Source organism: Adiantum capillus-veneris, chromosome 23, assembly GCF_014529385.1.
Source record: "Adiantum capillus-veneris isolate H3 chromosome 23, ASM1452938v2, whole genome shotgun sequence".
NCBI lineage: Eukaryota > Viridiplantae > Streptophyta > Polypodiopsida > Polypodiales > Pteridaceae > Adiantum > Adiantum capillus-veneris.
This window is the reverse complement of record NC_140953.1, coordinates 76,163,419-76,186,335: the sequence shown is the minus strand read 5'-3', so window position 1 is coordinate 76,186,335 and position 22,917 is coordinate 76,163,419. Positions and strand designations below refer to the sequence as shown.

General features: G+C 41.2%; 1 pseudogene; it reads right to left on the bottom strand.

Moving 5' to 3' along the window:
* Window positions 1–9,996: 9,996 nt before the first annotated feature.
* LOC147428015 (uncharacterized) lies at window positions 9,997–10,433 on the bottom strand (annotated as a pseudogene).
* Between the last annotated feature and the right edge of the window lie 12,484 nt (window positions 10,434–22,917).

Genomic DNA, 22,917 nt, shown 5'->3' with positions numbered 1-22,917 from the left:
TAATATGTTGGTTAAGTCTTGAAAAAGTCTATGTGCTTTGTTGATTTGGTATGGTAGAGTTAGATATACAGGTAATCCCTTAGGGTATGAGTCTTGTTGTTGGAGCTTTGGGTTTAAAAAACCACCCGCTGTTTTCTTGGGCAAAAAACCATAAGAGGGTTAAGCCCAATCAATCAAATTGTTACTCTAACAGAAATATTATCTCGTTTATGGTGGCTAAGAGAACATTCAGACTAGAAAATGGGCTCAAATATACTTGGGAATAGTTGTGTACACATGTTAGCAATTTGAAAAATCCTTGTTGCAATGAAGATTTAATCAAAGATTCAAAGATTGAGCATTGTCAGAGACTTCAACAAATTGATGGACCTCCCCAACTGTGCGCTCCTTGCCGCACTGTCGAAGCAAGGGACTTGCCAATACACCGTGTGCGAGCCACAAATGGCTCCAAGCACACAACAAGCCTAAACTAGCAAGCTCAAGAGAGCAAAGGGTGTGTCACTCACCGCTCTACGCTCGCCTTCGTGGTGGATTCCTCGCCGCGATGAAGAAGAAGCTGCAGTCGTGCCGCGCTCAACCGCTTTGCCGCCGTCGTGCCTTCGTAATGCTCGATCACACACACACTCTCCCTCTCTCTCTCTCTCTCTCACACACACACACACACACACAAGGAGGTGAAGAAGAAGAAGATGGAGATGGAGATGGAGCAAGAGCACTCTTCTATTGCAAAAATGAGAGAATGAGTAAAAATTAGGTTTAGTTGGCTTTTATATGAGCTCACCCCATTCACACTTGGGCGCCCATGCTTAGCCAACTAATCCCTTGAATGTCCCAGTTAGAGTGCGCCTCTCATCGGCGATCACTCTTACCCTTTTCCTCTTTGTCCGACAAGCCCGGTACCTGACTCTACCAAATACATAATACACGTCCGTCGTAGGTGATGGGGTGTCCGTGAGCCGTGAGGGTTAACATGCCCCCCTTCCTGATGTAGATTCCGTCCTCGGAAGCTATTGAGTTGAAGCTGGTTCGTCGAGGTGGAAGAGCATTTGAGATGAATGTCCAGAGCCTTCTTCAGTCACTGCAAAATCAAACAACATTGGCACAGTAATTGCATTCTCATATACAATTAAAAATCACATGCAATTTTAGACAGACAAATTGATTGGTAACAAAATTTTAGACAATTTGTCAGCAATGAACATTAAATTTCAATGTAATCAAATGCAAAAATAGATCTACAGGTAGAAAATTAGACAAGTCTGGGGTCGCTAATTTGACGGTCGAAAGGCACTAGAGATCGAATATTAATACCATGGGTAAGCTTCTTAATTTTCTGTGGTCAATTAAGTTGTTTAATCGCAAGAGCCAAGTATTCCTCGTCGCGATGAAGAAGAAGCTGCAGTCGTGCCGCGCTCAACCGCTTCGCCGCCGTCGTGCCTTCGTAATGCTCGATCGCACACACACTCTCCCTCTCTCTCTCTCTCTCTCTCACACACACACACACACACACAAGGAGGTGAAGAAGAAGAAGATGGAGATTGAGATGGAGCAATAGCACTCTTCTATTGCACAAATGAGAGAATGAGTAAACATTAGGTTTAGTTGGCTTTTATATGAGCTCACCCCATTCACACTTGGGCGCCCATGCTTAGCCAACTAATCCCTTGAATGTCCCAGTTAGAGTGCGCCTCTCATCGGCGATCACTCTTACCCTTTTCCTATTGGTCCGAATAGCCCGGTACCTGACTCTACCAAATACATAATACACGTCCGTCGTAGGTGATGGGGTGTCCGTGAGCCGTGAGGGTTAACATGCCCCCCTTCCTGATGTAGATTCCGTCCTCGGAAGCTATTGAGTTGAAGCTGGTTCGTCGAGGTGGAAGAGCATTTGAGATGAATGTCCAGAGCCTTCTTCAGTCACTGCAAAATCAAACAACATTGGCACAGTAATTGCATTCTCATATACAATTAAAAATCACATGCAATTTTAGACAGACAAATTGATTGGTAATAAAATTTTAGACAATTTGTCAGCAATGAACATTAAATTTCAATGTAATCAAATGCAAAAACAGATCTACAGGTAGAAAATTAGACAAGTCTGGGGTCGCTAATTTGACGGTCGAAAGGCACTAGAGATCGAATATTAATACCATGGGTAAGCTTCTTAATTTTCTGTGGTCAATTAAGTTGTTTAATCGCGAGAGCCAAGTATTCATGTTCGAGGGCTGACTAGAGGCTATATCTAGAAGACCTTGTAGTTAAGCTACCATAAAAGGAATTTCTCATGAAATCATCGCCTGGCTGATTACTTTTTCTTTGACCCCCCAAGGTCTTTTCACAGTGATTCAATTATGATGTGTGTGCTTATTTTGTATGCCTTGGGTTTTTTGCTTTTCAAGGAAAAGCGCCCACACTGGGAACCTCTAGGGCTCTAGTACCATAGGCGATACATGTGAGTGAAGTACCAATTCAAGCAGGGATTTCTCTTCCAGCTTAAAATTTTACATTGTGGCACTTTGATTTTTTGTTTGTTCATTTTCAACATTTTAATTTTGTAACTTTGGGGGGTCATATAACACTGTTACCCTCCCCAGGGTCATCACATTAGTAAACTCCCTTTATAATGCTTAAGCTAAAGGTCAATAGGGTTAAGCCCACTAGAAATCCCTAGTACATTTCATACAATGCTGCCTAAATCGGATTAAGAACCTAAGTAACCATTGATTATTAGGAAGGCATTCCCCATGGTATTAAGAGAAGATTTCTAATACCTAGCTTGGTCAAACTAGCTTAGTCGGACTGCTTGATTTTTACACCTAGACAAGTGATTATGACAAAACATTACATTGAATTAAATGTTTGATACTAAGCCAATGCGCTGAATATTATGCTACCAATCACAATCAAAGCAGACAAAACATGGATGCAAAAAGATAAGGGCAATGCTAATGGACATAAAACACCTATTTGTGTTGATGGTCGTGCTTGATTTGAAGTGTGAACGAGAGAAAGGTTCCATGAAGGTCCAAATCCTATCAATAGCAACACGCTCGTGTACACACTAGGAAACAAAAGGAATACCTCCAGGAGGCACATTAGTGGGAAAAGAGAACTTCGCTAATCTCTCAACTCTACAACAGAAACACTCTTATCGTACTAATCTTACCTACCCTCCATCACTCAAGTGATGAGAATCAAAGGTGTTTTATGGCATAGGTTTCTGTTTCACTGTACCAGATGTGACATGTGTAGGTCTGAGTCAATGTTTTGACTTTTAATGTGCATACTCGTTTGCTAATTGCTCTTGCTCTTTATTTTTATTTTTTTTGTTTGTATGAGTATAAGGCTTTATATGTACATTCCCTAAGATTGGGAGATTAAGAGGTCAGGGAAAAGGGTTGAGAGGGAAGCAAGTGAATAATGGATGTCCACAAACACTCCCCCCTTCCTTGGGTAGATCATACCGTTTGAAATGAGCTTGTCACCCTTTGAAACCAATTGTTCCAGTTGGTAATAGGTGAGGATTTTTTCCAGTAGTTTTCTATTACCCTAGGTGCATCGTCAAGTTGCAAGGGTGGTAAGGTACTCTCCCAGGATCGAACTTGAAGTGGTTCATCAGGTGATTCTTGAACACTGGGAGGTGTGGATTCTTTTGTAGCTTCATGGAGGTCCACTACTATAGATGGAGGCTCTGTAGAAGCTTTTACCTCTATGGATGTATTACATGAGGAGCTAGAAGCTTCATGGGACTCCCCCCTTCCTGAGCTAGGTGGAACAAATCGTTCTTTCTTTGGTACCCAAACTAGCTCGGGAGCGGGTGTGTAGTAGTCTGTGATTTTTTTCTTTCCACGATCATTGATTCGTTTTGGAGCTACGGGACTGGGCTCACTTGGGTCAGGTGATAGGTAAGAGCACAATCTACGTTTTGGCACCCAGATTTGGTCATTTCCTTGATAATAGCCTTGGGCTTCCAATAGTCGTTTAGGGATCCATCGCAACATTTTCTTACTTTTCTTGGAGTGAGTGGTACGTTTCTTACAAGGCTTCTGTTTTTTAGCACTAGCTATGGTCACTAAAGAAGCTTTAGGGACCCACTTGTATGTTTTCTTCGTTACATTAGGATGAGTCTTGTCGGAAGCGATATGCATTGCTTGTAGCATATTTAAGGGTACAGGCATTTCATCCCCCTCAGGTGTTACCCAGGTCGTCCCCCTATTTCCCCAAGTGTCTATGGTTGCTGCTAGGTGGACCCAATCTACATTGTCCGAATCAGTCATCCCAGGTAGGATATCCATATGGACACTCTTTGGGGGTGTGGGGTCCACGTGCGATGTGAAAGGAGAGTCCACTTCCCCACCCCCTTCGTGTGCTTCATTTGCATCACGTTCCGAGCGAGTAGCTCTACCTAATGTTTCCATGAAACGGCTAAACATACTAGTACTAGGCTGTGGAGCTTCGGGAGGTGCATGGCCTTCTCTCTTAGTGTTTTGGGTAGGGTATGCTTCCATGATTTCTGAGTCGGAGGAGGAATCACTAGCGGCTATTTTAGGGTCTTGGGTGGTGCTACCTTGTGTCCCCGCTGAGGGTCTAGAGCTTATCGTGGATGGGTAATGGGTGTCCGTATGAACAGAGGCACTACCAATGTGATCGTGCTCTAACACTCGTCCGGAGCGTAAGTACATGTGCTTTTGATACCCTAAGGTGTCAAAAAGCTGCTCTAGGAGGCCTTGTGACTAGTTTTTAGCGTGTTTTTTGTTTGTTTTTTTGCTAGATTTTTTAGAGCGTGTCGTGGAATGGGCCGTGTTATAGCTCGAAACGAGCGTATCGGTCAGAGGGTCGTGCCGTGCTTTACAGCCCTCCATTTGGTCACTCTATGCCCTCGGAATCCCTAAAACTATCAATTTCCAGTAGGGAACTAGGCCCAAACTAGAAAGTCTAAGGGTGCAAGTGGGAAGAGAAGGGAGGAGAGTGGAGGACTTGTCCCACATGCTCTCATTCTCTCTTGAGGGAGTAGGGTATATATATAAGAGTGAGTCTAGTATATATCATGAGACTGAGGACTGAGGCCTGGGCCTAGGCTTGGGCTTGGGCAAACGATCCCGATCTATCTTTTATACAAACCAACCCGTCCGTTTTTATACTCACGTTTTTTATTTTCGAAAAATTTATCCTCCCCCTCACCCGCGTTTTTATTTTTCGGATTTTTTTTTTCCGGATTTTTTTTTCCCCCTGAATTTTTATTTTTTTTTTTGAAATGCAGAAAACGCAGAAATTGAAATTGCAGAAATTGAAAAAACGCAAGAAATGCAAAAAATTGAAAAAACACAGAAAATGCAGAAATTGAAACTTGACAGAACCAGAAAATGCAGAAGATACCAGAAAACGTAGAAAATGCAAAAAAACAGAAATCTCCACACAACTACACACACTCATTCCCTGCCTTTCCTATGATAGAAATTGCACCACAAGAAAGCGTAAAGTGCTAACCGAGCTTAGTGTAGGGCATATCCCCGGCAGCGGCGCCAAAAATGTGCGCTCCTTGCCGCACTGTCGAAGCAAGGGACTTGCCAATACACGGTGTGCGAGCCACAAATGGCTCCAAGCACACAACAAGCCTAAACTAGCAAGCTCAAGAGAGCAAAGGGTGTGTCACTCACCGCTCTACGCTCGCCTTCGTGGTGGATTCCTCGCCGCGATGAAGAAGAAGCTGCAGTCGTGCCGCGCTCAACCGCTTCGCCGCCGTCGTGCCTTCGTAATGCTCGATCGCACACACACTCTCCCTCTCTCTCTCTCTCTCTCTCTCTCTCTCACACACACACACACACACACACACACACACACACAAGGAGGTGAAGAAGAAGAAGATGGAGATGGAGATGGACCAAGAGCACTCTTCTATTGCACAAATGAGAGAATGAGTAAACATTAGGTTTAGTTGGCTTTTATATGAGCTCACCCCATTCACACTTGGGCGCCCATGCTTAGCCAACTAATCCCTTGAATGTCCCAGTTAGAGTGCGCCTCTCATCGGCGATCACTCTTACCCTTTTCCTATTGGTCCGACAAGCCCGATACCTGACTCTACCAAATACATAATACACGTCCGTCGTAGGTGATGGGGTGTCCGTGAGCCGTGAGGGTTAACAACAACCAAAAGTTTCTATCTACACTTGATCCTTTAGTCTTAAATAGAGAACAGATGCAACAAGGTTTGCGAGTTCAATCTAGATCAAAGATGGTGGTTGAAGAAGCTATCTGATGTATGGTGGAATATCCTGACAGGTGCTCCCCCCATGGGTGAATTGTTAGTCAAAAAGAAAATGTCTGATGGAAAATGCCCCAAATGTGGTCATCTTGAGACAACGAAGCACATATTTTGGAACTTCCCTACATTATATGCTTGATGGGTATGTTTGTATGATATTTGTATGATGCATTGGAAGACTAAGTTTCTAAATATAGACTGATTTTTGGAACAATTCAACCGGGTTCTACACGTTTAGACTTATGTATTGCTTTTCTCAGACTTTGGCTGTTATCCTTTTTGTGGAATGCTAGAAACTCAGCTTTGTTTGATACACACACCTTTCACAGTTTCACACTACCTTGGTGTATGATTCGAGATAAATTGTTAGAGGACTGTGTAGCACTGCCAAATCCTCAAGAGAATAAGACGATGGAATTCCTCGCCATGATGTAAATGTAACAAAATGTAATATAGTACTTAAGTTAGAGAGAGAGAGAGAGAGAGAGAGAGAGAGAGAGAGAGAGAGAGAGAGAGAGAGAGAGAGAGAGAGAGAGAGAGAGAGATTTTCACAATTATATAGGAAAATGAAATTTCCACTCTAAACCAATAAAAGGACCGATAAGAAAGGATGGGGAACATAGTTCTCCTCTGTCTGACTGATGAACTACAGCAATGGAAGCATTTCACCATCGACATTGGGTACCTACTCCATAAGGGGAGAGTTTGTGTACCGACGGACATAGACATTCGGCACCAAATTCTTTATGAATGTCATGATAGTCCAAGTGCAGGGCACCCAAGTATTAGAAAGATTTATGCTCTGGTACAACGATAGTTTTACTGGCCAGGTTTACATGGCTTTGTTCAAGATTATGTCTTGCATTGCCAAAAATGTCAGGTTAACAAAGCAGAGCCCCTGAAAGCAAGAGGACTCTTACATCCTTTGGAGATCCCCAATGGTAAGTGGGAAAGTATAACTATGGATTTTATTGTGGGTTTACCAACCCACTATACGAGGTCATGACTCAGTATGGGTGGTCGTAGACCGGTTGACTAAACTATGTAAGTTTATTCCAACCAAATCAACGATTAAGACTCCAGAATTAGCTAAGTTATTTGTGGACAACCTATATAAGTTGTATGGTTTGCCAAGTAACAATGTCAATGATCGTGATCCCTAGTTTAATAGTCATTTTTGGAGTGTTGTGTTTAAATGATTGGGTACACAACTAAACCTTAGTACAACCGATCATCCAGAAACGGATGGTCAAATTGAACGAGTTAACTAAGTGCTAGAGGATATGCTACGCGCATACGTTAGCAAGAAACAGTCAGATTGGAAAGAATATTTACCTATTCTCAAGTTTTCTTACAATAGTGCTAAGCATGTCACAACTGGATTTAGTTCTTGCATGCACATGTATGGTTTTCAGCCTAGGTCACCTGTTACGATGGGATTGGCAACCGATAAACTCCAACAGGTTAAGGATTTTCTCCAAAACCACATGGATATGCTGAAACTCGCTCGTCAGATTATCCGACAAGTGCAGGATCGGTATAAGAAGTACACTGATGAGAAACGTTGGCAAGTTACCTTTGAGGAAGGGGAGGAAGTACTTTTACGTGTGCCAGAGCATTCAAAAAGTCTGAAAAGTGGGCCAACACCTAAATTATCTCCACGATATTATGGGCCTTTCAAAATACTCAAGCGAGTGGATGATCGTGCCTACAAATTATCGCTACGTACACATGCTCGTGTTCATCCGGTGTTTACTATAAGCCGTTTACGTAAGCCATTACGTGGGGATGACAATGCCATTGACCAAAAGATTTTGGTCCATTTCGTTGAACCTCTTACCCTACCGCATGAACCTGAACGAATTCTCGACGATCATGATTTACGTACACATCATCATGTGCGTTGACAAGATTTAATCAAGTGGAAAGATCGACCTGAGGAAGGTGCCACTTGGGAAAACATTAGTGTTCTTAAGAAGAAGTTTCCCACTTTTGTTTTCAAGGTCTAAAACTCTTCCTTAAGGGGGGAGTAATGTCTGGACAAGGGCAAGGCCATAGAGTCTTGGACTGGACCAAGGGCCAGACTAGGCAATGTGGAAAAAGAATCCAGCTAGGGAAAAGGGGCTATAGTGGGAGGTTGGGAGGTGGATTCCAAGCTCTAGTTACCCCTAGTCTTTACAATAATTTTCATAGCTTGATTTGGCAAGCAAAGGGAATTCTTAGGGAAAATGTATTCAGGAACCTTGGTTATCCTCTAGGAGTTGATGTATCTCCAAAATAGTTGACACAATGGGGGATAAAATCCAAACGAAAATGGGTTCGTGGCATTGTACTAAATGGTCAATTCATGTTAGGTGAAGGATTGTGCAGGCTATTTGGATTTCCTCTATATGTTTTGTTTTCTTCCCTTTGATACTTGACCAGTTGCGAGATTTACATCAAAAATAGTGAGATTTTATGGGGATCTTTTGTTGTAGCTTGGCTCGCCTGGAAGCATTTGGCCTTGCCTATTCACTTGGGAGGATTGGGTATCCTTCATTTGCAAATGCACATGCTTGCTAGTAGGGAAACCTTACTGAAACAAATTGATGGATAATTTTGTTATGTACTTTCATGGTGTTTGGGATATGTTTGCATGGGACAAATTGTTTTGTGCTACTCATGTTCAATTGTGTGGGAATACTGCTAATATGCTGGTTAAGTCTTGAAAAAATCTATGTGCTTTGTTGATTTGGGATGGTAGAGTCAAATATACAGGTAATCCCTTAGGGTATGAGTCTTGTTGTTGGAGCTTTGGGTTTAAAAAACCACCCGCTGTTTACTTGGGAAAAAAAGCATGAGAGGGTTAAGCCCAATCAATCAAATTGTTACTCTAACAGAAATATTATTTCGTTTATGGTGGCTAAGAGAAGATTCAGACTAGGAAATGGGCTCAAAATTACTTGGGGATAGTTGTGTACACATGTCAACAATTTGAAAGTTTCTTTTTGCAATCAAGATTTAATCAAAGATTTAGAGATTGAGCATTGCCAGAGACTTCAACAAATTGATGCACCTCCCCAACCAAACGTTTCTATCTACACTTGATCCCTTAGCCTTAGATAGAGAACAGATGCAACAAGATTTGCGAGTTCAATCTAGATCAATGTTGGTGGTTGAAGAAGCTATCTGATGTATGGTGAATTGTTAGCCAAAAAGAGAATGTCTGATGGAAAATGTCCCCTTGAGACAACGAAGCACATATTTTGGAACTTCCCTACAATATATGCTTGGTGGATATGTTTGTATGATACTTATATGATGCATTGGAAGACTAAGTTTCTGAATATAGACTGCTTTATGGAACAATTCAAACGGGTTCTACACGTTTAGACTTATGTATTGCTTCTCTGAGACTTTGGGTGTTATCCTTTTTGTGAAATGCTAGAAACTCGGCTTTGTTTGATACACACACTTTTCACAGTTTCCAACTGCCTTGGTCTATGATTCGAGATAGATTGTTAGAGGATTGTGTAGCACTGCCAGTTCCTCAACAGAATAACACGATGGAATTCCTCATCATGATGTAAACATGTAACAAAATGTAATATAGTACTTAAGTTAGAGAGAGAGAGAGAGAGAGAGAGAGAGAGAGAGAGAGAGTTTCACAATTATGTAGGCAAATGAAATTTTCACTCTGGACCAATAATAGCACCGATAAGAAAGAATGGTGAAAATGGAATGTCCGTTCAAGGATCAGAAAGAGGTATGTTGATGGAGCGAGTCGTCCGGCCAGTCTCTATGATCAAAGGCAGGGGTTGGCGAAGGCGACATTGACGAGGGAGAGCGGAAGAGTGCCAGCGCAGGGGTAGGTGCGGCCGTAGCGGAGGCCGGAGGAGACGGGTTGGACTTTGACGTTGGGGAGGAGAGTGCAGTGGCCGAAGGTGGGCACGTCCACCTCCATGGCGAAGCGGCTGATGATCTTCTGGTTCCAGCGCCGGTCCTGGCAGGCTGCAATGATGTTGAAGGCCTCACAGGGGCAGTTGTTCACGAGCTCCCACTCGCACAGCCCGGTCGCCACGGGAGTGTTGGTCAGCACGAGGTCGTTCAGCCTGCACTTGAGCGTCGTAGCTGCTTGCACGACGGAGGTCCCCTCCTTGATATTTAGCAGCAGCGCCGCCACCATCGCCACTGCGGTGGCCAGAAAAGGAGATCAATAATATTACGACATATGATATGACTATAGCACACAGACGTGGGTTTTTGTATACTTTAGAATAATAACGCACTCAAGCACTCACTCAATTATATCAACCCACATAATTGAGTGACAGGAAGCCATATTCTTCTACCTGTGCAGAGTGCCGCTCTCCCCATTGCCATTGTTGATGATGAAGATGGGTTCTAGCCCTAAACGCTGCTCGACGTGCTCACTGCTGCTTACAGTTTTGCGGGCACTACTATTCCAGCCTTCACAGCACCCGCTTTATATACTCCCAATTACGTCCTCGTAATCCGACCTGTCAAACCTGAAAAGCCAAATCAAATACTTGTTCCTCATGTGTGTGTGTTTGTGTTCCTTGGCTATTCATGTATTCACATGGCTCTACTCCACCAACGTTGAGAGTCATTGCTCCCGTGATAACTAGAAAGATATGTGAACATCGATCCCCTAACCTTCTACGGGTAACCTTCCATGTGGGTATTGGTGTTCATGTTGGCTACTAATTATAGTGCCATTTATGCTAGTAAAAGGTCACATTTACAATAGGAAAAGGAAACGTCCATATTGCATGACAGCTAGTTGAATTGACTTGGGGAGTAGTTCGAATGGACCTATTCCCTCTCGGACTTAGTCCTTGATACCAAGTTGATACCTTGGTGGAGCTTGTTGAGTTTCATTTTTGCCAACATTTTTAGGTGAGAACTTTGAGGGCCAAGGACTAACACATGCCTTTGTCCACCCAACCATACAAGAGCCTACCTTCTCTTGGCCTACCTTGAGGAGACCACTTCACTTCGATGATCAATTGACTCATGTGCCAACATAGTCCTGCCCTTGTCTTTGTGGAAATATTACTCCCCCTTGAAGGAGAGTTTTTGTCCTTAGAAACATTGATAAATGAAATAACTCTCCATAAGAATATTAATGCTCTCCTCTCTAAACTTGCATCACTTCAAATGCTATCCCACGCAGTACGTACCATTACATCTGGCACTCATATGTGGAATTATGTGCTTGTAGAAAAAATCAAATTGAATGATTGCAGTCAATATTTTCTCAGGAGATCGCCCCTTTGACCAAGAGAAACCTCTACTTTCTCTACTTAGATCTCAAATTAAGAGTAAAGCCTACCTCACGTGAGATGGTCTAACTGAGCAAACTTATTTTTCTCACTACTAAACTACTAGTAGAACCTATCTTCAGAAAAACTCTTGACTAATAGTAGAACATATCCCAGGCAAAACGCTCTAACTGAGAAAAGCCTATTTCTCTCTTTCATTAACTAATAGTACATCGTATCTCAAGCAATTAAATGCTCTAAGTGAGAAAAACCTACTATTGTCTCTTCTCAGTAAATAGTAGATTATCTCTAGCAAGATGATATAGCTGAGCAAAAGTTAGCTCTTTATCTCCTCAAGAAATTTCTTCCAAAAATTGGAGTGCTTCTTACAGATGTATATCATTCAAGCGATGGATAGGTGTTTTGGGCTTACTTATAGAAGAAAAAAAAAAGTTGGCACTCTAAGTCCTTAGGTACATTTACCTTCCACATGGAGATTCTATTCCAAAACTAGAGTTGTTCTTCATGAAAGATGGAGCATTTTGTGAACTATCTATGGTTAACATAGAGGGATCCCCACAACTTCTTAAACCTTACAATTTGATGGATGTTGTAGTGTGCCAATCACCTTTTTGACAAAAGTAGCCCTTTTAGCACTTTAAAGCATACACATGTAATCCCATGATATACTATCAAATTTGGTATCTTTGACACATCTCAACAAGAATTCAAGCATGAGAGATTTGAATAGGAGTAATAATTTGTGTGACTTGTTAAGTCAACGAATAATATACACAGGATAAGATATAGGAATAACTCGTATAATTCTTAAATAGACATGGAGTGTCTACTCCTCATCTTACCACGAAGCAACGTTCTGATAGACTCTCAAAAGAATCCACTTTTGTAACTCAACTTGTGTTCCATGTATTCTTATAGGATACCCCAAGTGTATCATGAAAGGCGAAGTATGATTTCATGTACAACTATAATGGAGATTGATCCTAAAAAACATTTACTTATTACAAATAATAGGTAGCAACATAGGGTTGCCCTATAGAATATGCAACAAAAAACCAATTTAATGGATATTTTATTAATGAAGAACCCTTTATGACCAATGGTCCTTTGATGTCCAAGTAGACATTTGTAATCATTTTGAGCATTGCAATCTTTCCTATTGCAAGAGCAAAACTCTCACTCTTGTACGGGGGAGATTTTACATAGTGACTTGTGTCTATAATCTTCTACTCTCTTCTCCTCTTCTCTCTCACAACGATATGTGTGCCACTCCAATTTGGAGGTTCATATAGCACGCTTGGTCTTTCTCTGTCTCTCTTACTCTCTAATCATTAATCTTGATGAGCAACATATACAAAAACTTATGGAGGTATGCTTGTATAATTCTTATATGAGTGATGATATTTTATGGATTTTAGGGTCACCGCGTATTTGTTGTGTTATAGTTGTATCATACCAATGGCTGTGTTGTTCGTGATGTGCATAATTAAGTATGAAGAGCTCAATCAAGGAAAATAAACATTATAGAACAACTAATTCTTCTTTCTTTTCTATAGAATGGGTTTCCTTTTTCTTGCTTGCTACTATGACCTATACGTAGAGTAAAAATAGTTGAAGAATTTCATAATAGTAGCAGATCTCAGGGATGCTATTAGAATAATAAATATCTATAGATGCTTGATTGATCAATGGGGAATATTCATTATTGTACTTGTAATAGTTTGATGAGGCTGATGGGTTGGCTTTGATTGATGTTTGGTCTAACTACCACTTTTTTCACTCATGAGAATGTTGATGGGTTTTTTCTCTTTAGCTTCTATAGTCTTTCAGGATCAACATGGTTTCTCTATTTCTTTTATGGTCATGATGGTTTCTTTGCCGTGATGTTACTTTGCATAGACAAAATATTGTAATTATGGTACCATCGGATTTCTAATCTTTTAGATAAAAAAACCTTGGTAAACGGGATGGTGAGAGAAGTTCGATAGGTTCTTTGATCACCTTACTAATGTCTTAATCAAGTTTACCTTTGAACAAAATGTTCTTTTGTGTATAAGTAGTATCTTAGTAAAACAACCAACACATCCTAAACACAGACACTTCTTAGGCAAATGGGTTGGTGGGGATGTTGGCTTTAAACTATTGTGTTGTTTATGGTCGTTCATAGGCCCATTGTCGGTGGTAAATCCCTTTTCTTTGATACGTTCTAGTTGGTATGGACACTAGCCTCAGATGAGGGTTCATATTCATAGCCTTCTGAGTCATTTGACTTGATTGGTTGGAGTAGATAAGAGCTACTCATCAGACTTCCTCTTGCTAGAATTTGTATCCAATATTGAATTTTCATGTTCACATAAATACTTTGAAGATATTGCATACTTTTCTCAAATGGATCACAATGCCTTTAAATTTCTACTAGAGTATAATGTTCACAGAGACATCATCGGTCAATATCAAGACTATCAAGCATGATTGTGCTTGTCTTTCTTCTTTAATTTTAATATAACAACTTGATTGGCTTCACACTTGAATTTTTTACCCTCATGGACTTGATGAGGTAGTAGGTGCATACTCAATGGGTCTATTGTTTCAACATTGAGTATGATATCAGGGTAAGGGTGGATGCACATACATACACACACTCAATCTCTCAATCTCTCTCTCTCTCTCTCTCTCTCTCTCTCTCTCTCTCTCTCTCTCTCTCTCTCTCTCTCTCTCTCTCACACACACACACACACACACACACACACACACTCACACACACACACACCTCGTGTGGTTCACCATTCAGTATCACCCTATATAACATGCATTTGCGGGGTATTAGAAAAACCCCTCTTTTGACATGTCTGAATGAATAAAATGACCCCTTATTTTAGGGTTCAAAATTGAATATTCAACCCCCTTATTTTAATGTATCTCTATTAAATTGCCTAAACATTTTGCTTTTTAAAACCCCTCGTTTTGAACTCAGGTTATAAACTAACATGATTGCATAGTGCATCCCCTAAGGCACACACACATACACACATTTTTTTTGCTTACTCTCAAGTGATTTCTATTGGATCTATATATGGCTCACTCTACTCAACTTGGTCTCACCTATATATTTGTATCGTGTCCTCAATATGAATCAGTCTTTGAGAGCCTACATGGTGTGTCTCTTCTCTCTCTCTCTCTCTCTCTCTCTCTCTCTCTCTCTCTCTCCATGGTATCACAGCGGTAATGATCACGCGCCGATTCACATTATGGTGACAAAATAGTATGTGTATGTGATTCACATGTAAGATTTAGAATTGCTACAAAGTTTATTTTTAAGGATTGATTCTTGTTAACTATGGTTGTTTTGTGTTAATAAGAATACGATTAGTACTTTGTGTGGTGTTTATTGATAATCAATATGGTGAATCATTGATTACGTTTTCTTGTTGATTTGTCTTTTGACACCCTACCCTTTGTCTCAATTTTTGAGGGTCTTCTACTCAAAATTTAGAGAAACGGAAAATGCGCAATGAAGCACAGCTAAATGACACTTTTCATCCTAAACTTGTTCGTCTCCTCGAGCTCTTTGATTTGAGTTCTGGGTTTGCGTCAATCGGAGTTTACAGCAGAAAGTTTTGTTGTTTTTATTGCAATTGAGCTTCACGAAGCTTTCTTCCTCGTGCGTCTTCATGAAGCGTCTGCGATCATTTTTGTAATTTTGGCATCGAATTTTTTTGAGCAATCTTAGCTTTTTGTTGCTCATATTGTGGCCGTCAATCTTGCATCTCACGTCACTCTATTTTGAGGACTCTTTTATTAATAACGTCTCTTTTTCCCTGTTTTTTGGGTGACGTCCCTCAGATCTTTGACGTTTATTGAGCATCCTTCTTGCGTTTTATCATTGACAGAACACAGTCATCATATTTCTCTTTTTCTCAATTGCAGCCTTCACCATATATGGTGTACAGATTCTGCGATCTTCTCTTTTACGTCTTCTCGCAACTAGATATTGCTATGACTATTCGTGTCAATGGCTTTCCTTATTCTGTTCCTCTTTTCCAAGGCTAAAGATTTCCAGGCTGGAAAGCAAAGATGTTGCTAATTCTTGAAGGCGATGAACTCTCTGATGTTGTCCTTCGAAATCGTATTTGTCCACCTAAGACTGTTCATACGGATCATGACATTGTGATTATCACTGAAGGACCTATATTGGAAGATTGGAATGTTGCGTATACGGATTGGCAACAATATGATAAAGAAGCATGTCGGTATATTCTTTCTACTCTTACTGATTCCTTTTGCTTCATATGTATGGACTGCCTACTTTCCATGACATATGGAAGTACCTTATTACAAACTTTCAGAAGAAATCTGTTACAAAAATACTTTATTTAAGAGGGTTGCATAACAACTTACAATATGAAGTTAGTACTGTGATGATGAGATACATTGGGTCTTTCAAATCTATTATTAATCAACTTGGTGCTGTCGATGATCCTGTTTCACAAAAACAACTGATTACACTTCTTCTTGATATGGTGAAGGACTCTTCTTATGATAGCATTTTTACTATTCTATCTAATAAAGATGGTCTCGATTTCGACCAAGCTTGCATGTCTTTAAGTGAATGCTCTCAACGTCAAGAATGACGTAATGCTGGTCATGATACAACTATGATTTCACAAGAGGATACTGAGTCACAACAAATCGAATGTGCTTTCAATGCTCGAAGGCGTCCATTTCAACGAGGAAACCGCAGAGGTGACCGTCGCGGCAATATTTTCTCTCATCTCAAATTTGCCAATAAGAAATGTTCTTACTACAACAGATGAAGAACACAATATTACCACTAAACAACCACGTTTATCTAGAGACTCTTCTTCTTCTTCTTGTGAATATTGTGGACGATCTGATCATCCCACTCATATGTCCTATAAGAGTCGATTTGACACAGATCGTAATAGAGCATATGCTATTAAATATCGAAACAATATTGTACCAGAACCAAGCTGCATCCTATGTTCAGTTGCTCCAAACAGAATATTTTATGTACGTAATGGATCTTATCATGTACTTGATTTGGGGTTAAAAGATGACAATATTATTTTCTCGCATGCTAAGAATGCTAATATTGGTGAATGTATGCCATACTCAAATTTTTATTCTCTTGTACCTGCTTTAGATTTGAATCTGGGGAAGTCTCTGTTGATAGACGTATCTGTAGAGATAATTGTCAAGACAATGGCAAGGCTAGAGAGTCTTGGACTAGGCCAAGGGCTGGACTAGGCAATGTGGAAAGGGAATCCAGCTAGGTCAAAGGGGCTATAGTGGGAGGTTGGGAGGTGGATTCTAGGCTCTAGTCTCCCCTAGTCTTTACACTGGTATCAAGAGCAAGGTTATTCTAGGCAAGAGGGATGGGTCGTGGACCACTGCTTTTGGTTAAGCATGCACATGCAAAGAAAGAAGGAGGCGGGCATGGCCACTTGCTAAGCAAAAAAATAAAAGACCCTCAAGGGCATATGCAGGCAACCTTGGTGGGGAGAACACCACAGAGGTTGACCATGACGAAAGCGGGCACGTTTTAGCCGGATGGGGTCGCAGTGGCCTGCTGAGGCGAACCCGCGCGGTGGCCTGCTGAGGCGAACCCGACAGAGGGCCGAGCCCTCCCGAGCAACATCGAGCAAGATACCTCTTTCTCCTAATCGTTCTCGTTGCCAACAGAGCACTGCAGTCAACCTTTTTTCCACACTACATGAGCCCAAAACCCCTAGGATTATTGGACAACAAAATGTTTTTGAAGCTTAAGGGTGGGTACCCACAGTAGGGTTCTTCTCCTTTGCTCGTGAGCGGTTGGGATTGTTTCCGAGACACCATACATTCTTGGTAACTTCATGAGAATGCAGAAAAACAACTATTTGCTTTGAAAACTACCGCCAACTGCGTCAAATCTCATTGGTGCCCTTGAACAGGTGAATTTACAGTTCACTAAAGCTTGGACTACCAAAAAACTTTCCGGTTGCTTCAAGCTTGGAGCACGAACGCAATTAGCACAGCTAATTACCGGTGACGGTACATTCTACGTCTACAGGATTATTTCTTGATAATTATCGGTTGTGGTACATCCTACATCTATGGGACACCTTCTCGACTCCAGGTATTTTTCCTTCTATTCCTTCCACTGCACAGTGTTGCCATGGATTCAGATATTAATATGACTTTTAATTTCGAGCATCAAAACACCTGATCCTGTCCATGATGGCTCGCGGTCGGATGCTCTCACGGAGAGTGCCCGCGACGCTACGGTAGGTGACGACGCATATGAACTACTTGATATTCAAGAAATTCGTGCACTTCAGACACGCATATTAGTCATGAAAGGAAATTTTGCATCTTTAAATGAAAACGTCACTAAATTATCTACATTAGTGATACAACTTACGTAGCAGCAGGCCAAGGGCCCTATTGCCACACACATGCATGAGCACGTTGCTACACAGGGGCAAGGCCCTTCTGATCATGGACATGGTCCATCTCCAGATTCTTTGCACGCTCTCACTGCAAAGGAGGTGGATGAGTTGTTGAAAAACACCAAACCACCGAATTTTAAGGGAGAAGATTGAGATTGAAATAAGGATGCAGTGAATGTCTTTCTCAGCAAAAGTGGGATGGAATTCATGCCTTACGGTGTACTCCAGATGCAGTCAGATCATTGCAAACAAGCTTAAATCTGGAAGGCAAGGCCTACAAGTGGTGGATGTCTATCAAGGAGAAGAATATCATACCACAGAGTTGGTCAACTTTTGAGGCTATGTTTCGCAAAGAATTCTTGCCTACAAATGAGGTAGATCGAATTCTTGACACATGTTTCATGCGCCAATACCCATCATTACTTGAACATATATCTCACTATCGGGATTTTGTCCTCAAGTTGGAAGGACTAGACACCTTTCAGCATGTATGTGGGTTTATCCGTGGTTTGACGCCAGAGCTTAAGAAGCATGTCAAGACTCAAGACCCTAAAACACTTGAGGAAGCCATAGTGAAAGCACATATTCATGATGATCCAGATGAAAATAAATCACATCATAATCACGTGCCTGCTAATACGCACGGTAATTTACGCACACAGTACGGGCACAATAAAAGAAAATTTATAGTAGCCAATTCTGAAGCATCTAAAAAATCCAAGGGGTCCGGAGGTCCTCTCTCTCATGAGGACTTTGATAAAGCTAAGAAAGAGAAATTATGTTTTCAATGCTTAGGAAGCGGTCATGGCAAAAAGGATTGTCTCAATGGGAAATTTGCTGCTCATGGCAAGGAGAAACTAGTGCACATGGTGCAACTGCTGCCTCTTGAGTCTTCCTCACGATTCTCTACAGTGGAAGTAACACACACCGAGGTGGTGCATGAATGCTGTCTCACAGCTTCCATGTGGCAATAGACCTTTGGATCACATGAGTTAGTACGTATGCACGGATCTCTGCAAGGGCACAAGGTGCGCATCTTGGTAGATGACGGTGCTACTCACAATTTTTTCAATTATGGATTGGTGAAAAAACTCAAATTGCCTCAAACTCCAAGTACCCACCACTACAAGGTAGCAATGATGAATGGATATGATGCCGAAGTCTGGGATACTCAAGTCTGAGCTGTCCCATTGGAGGTACAAGGCTACTCCACATCCTTGGAATTTTTGGTTATGAATATGCAGAGGGCAGAGGTGGTTCTAGGTAGGGAATGGTTGCATAGCCTAGGACCATCACTGAAGCGTAGCTATGAACACAACAGCTTGATGTTTGAACCCATGGTGCACATGTGTTGTTGTTAGGAGAGAAGGATGTACCTTCTTCACCACTGATATGTACAGCTAAGCTTATATAGCTCATTTCTCATAATGAAATAGATCAAGTTTTATTGTGTTACTCATTGTCCGATTTTCTCTCTAGCATTGAATCTGTTGAACATTCCTCAACGCTGCATGCTTCTCTCTCATCTCTTCCACCAATGGCTACTTCACAACAAGCAAAGTTTGCTCGTGATTTAGAAAAATTATAAAAGAAATTTCATGATGTTTTTCCTAATGATTTGCCACCAGGATTATCATCGACACGATCGGTGCAACATAGCATCGATGTGGTTGCAGACAGTAAACCTGTCAGTAAACCACCCTACCGCATGAGTTACTCTCAAGCTGCTGAGGTGGAACGTCAGCTTGCTGACTATCGTAGTAAAGGGTTTATTCAACCCAGTTCTTCACCATGCGCTTTTCCTATCCTATTAGTGAAGAAAAAAGACGGTAGTATGTGCTCGTGCGTAGATTACCGTGCCTTAAATGCGGTTCATGTTAAGAACAAGTACCCATTGCCACGCGTGGATGAGTTGTTCGACAAGCTCACTCATGCTTGTATTTTTATGAAAATAGACTTGCGGTCAGGTTATCACCAAGTACGTATTCGACGTGCTGATATACCCAAAACTGCATTCCGAACAAGGTTTGGACACTATGAGTTTTTGGTTATGCCATTTGGCTTAACCAATGCGCCCGCAACCTTCACGACACTTATGGATAGTGTCTTGAGGCCGTAGTTGGGCAAATTTGTCATCGTTTTTCTCAATGACATTCTTGTATACAGTGCTTCTAAAGAAGAACACTTACAACATCTGAGGCAGGTGTTTGAATTGTTACAAACAAATCAATTATATGCCAAGGAATCTAAGCGTGATTTTTTCTGAAAGAAGAAATTCACTATCTTGGACATGTTAATTCAGCTAATGGGCTACATATGGATCAATCCAAAGTGGATACAATTTGGCATTGGCCTTCTCCTAAAAATTTGAAAGAGCTACAATTTCTTTTAGGATTTGCAGGTTTTTATCAAAGGTTCATTAAAAACTATGCTAATATTGATGTTCCCATGACGGATCAACTGAAAGGCAAAGGCAAAGCTTTTCAGTGGGGACCCGTTCGACATCATAGTTTTGATATACTCAAGGATGCATTAGCTACAACTCCAATACTAGCTATTGTAGATTCTTTGAAACCATTCGTTTTGGAAATGGATGCCAATGACCGTGCTATCGGATCAGTCATGTTACAAGACAGGTGGCCAATTGCATTTGAAAGAAATAAGCTTGATGCAGCACAGCAGAACTACTCTGCTTTTGAACGTGAACTCTATGCAATAGTGTCTGCTTTAAAAACATGGAGATATTATTTGTATAGTGCTCAGTTTGAGATTGTGTTTGACCATGAAAGCATCAAATGGTTTACACAAGAAACTTGTTTGAAGAATGGAAAAGCCAGGTGGACTGAGATTCTTCAAGAATATGACGCCAAGCTCCGGTATCATAAAGGATGATACAATGTGGTGGCTGACGGACGCTCTTAGTCGTATACCGGGGATCAATTTTCTTGTTCATGGAACTTCTTAATGAATCTTTGGATTTTCTAAAGGGAAAATATGAGCATGATGATGCATATTCCAAAGTGTGGAGCCATGTAAAAATGAGGGATCCTTCTCACTCCAATGAAGGTAGTGTAGCGTTAACCTCCATACATAGTTCTTCTCTGTCGAGTGATGAACTACAGCGATGGAAGCATTTCACCATCGACAATGGGTACCTACTCCATAAGGGGAGAGTTTGTGTACCGACGGACACAGACATTCGACTCCAAATTCTTTATGAATGTCATGATAGTCCAAGTGCAGGGCACCCGAGTATTAGAAAGATTTATGCTCTCGTACGACGACACTTTTATTGGAGGTTTACATGGCTTTGTTCAAGGTTATGTCTTGCATTGCCAAACATGTCAGGTTAACAAAGTAGAGCGCCTGAAATCAAGAGGACTCTTACATCCTTTGGAGATCCCCAATGGTAAGTGGGAAAGTATATCTATGGATTTTATTGTGGGTTTACCAACCATTGTATGAGGTCATGACTCAGTATGGGTGGTCGTAGACCGGTTGACTAAACTATGTAATTTTATTCCAAACAAATCAACGATTAAGACTCCAGCAATAGCTAAGTTATTTGTGGAAAACCTATACAAGTTGTATGGTTTGCCAAGTAACATTGTCAGTGATCATGATCCCAGGTTTTATAGTCATTTTTGGAGGGTTGTGTTTAAACAATTGGGTACACAACTAAACCTCAGTACAACCAATCATCCAGAAACGGATGGTCAAACTGAACGAGTTAACCAAGTGCTAGAGGATATGCTACGCGCATACGTTAGCAAGAAACAATCAGACTGTGAAGAATATTTATCTATTCTCAAGTTTGCCTACAATCGTGCTACGCATGTCACGACTGGATTTAGTCCTTTCATGCTCATGTATGGTTTTCAACCTAGGTCACCTGTTACAGTGGTATTGGCAACCGAAAAACTTCAACATGGTAAGGATTTTCTCCAAGACCACATGGATATGCTGAAACTCGCTCGTCAGATTATCCGACAAGCGCAGGATCGGTATAAGAAATACACTGATGAGATACGTCGGCAAGTTAGCTTTGAGGAAGGGGAGGAAGTATTTTTACGTGTACCAAAGCATTCAGAAAGTCTGAAAACTGGGCCAACACCTAAATTATCTCCACGATATAATGGACCTTTCAAAATACTCAAGCCAGTGGATGATCGTGCCTACAAATTATCGCTACCTACACATGCTCGTGTCATCCGGTGTTTACAGTAAGCCGTTTACGTAAGCAGTTACATAGGGCGGACAATGCCATTGATCAAAAGATTCAGGTCGATTTCGGTGAACCTCTTACCTTACCGCATGAACCTGAACAAATTCACGACTATCATGATTTACGTACACGTCATCATGTGTGTCGATAATCTTTAATCAAGTGGAAAGATTGACCTGGCGAAGGTGCCACTTGGGAAAACATTAGTGTTCTTAAGAAGAAGTTTCCCACTTTTGTTTTCAAGGACTAAAACTCTTCTTTAAGGGGGGAGTACTGTCAGGACAAGGGCAAGGCCAGAGAGTCTTGGACTGGGCCAAGGGCCGGAATAGACAATGTGGTAAAAGAATCCAGCTAGGGTGAAGGGGCTATAGTGCGAGGTTGGGAGGTGGATTCCAGGCTCTAGTCTCCCCTAGACTTTACAATAATTTTCATAGCTTGATTTGGCAAGAAAAGAGAATTCTTAGGGAAACTGTATTCAGGAACCTTGTTTATCCTCTAGGAGTTGATGTATTTGCAAAATAGTGGACACAATGGGTTGAGGATAAAATCCAAACCAAAATGGCTTTGTGGCATTGTACTAAATGGCCAATTCATGTTAGGTTGAGGATTGTGCAAGCTATGTGGCTTTCCTCTATATGCTTTGTTTTCTTCCCTTTCATACTTGACCAGTTGCGAGATTTACATCAAAAA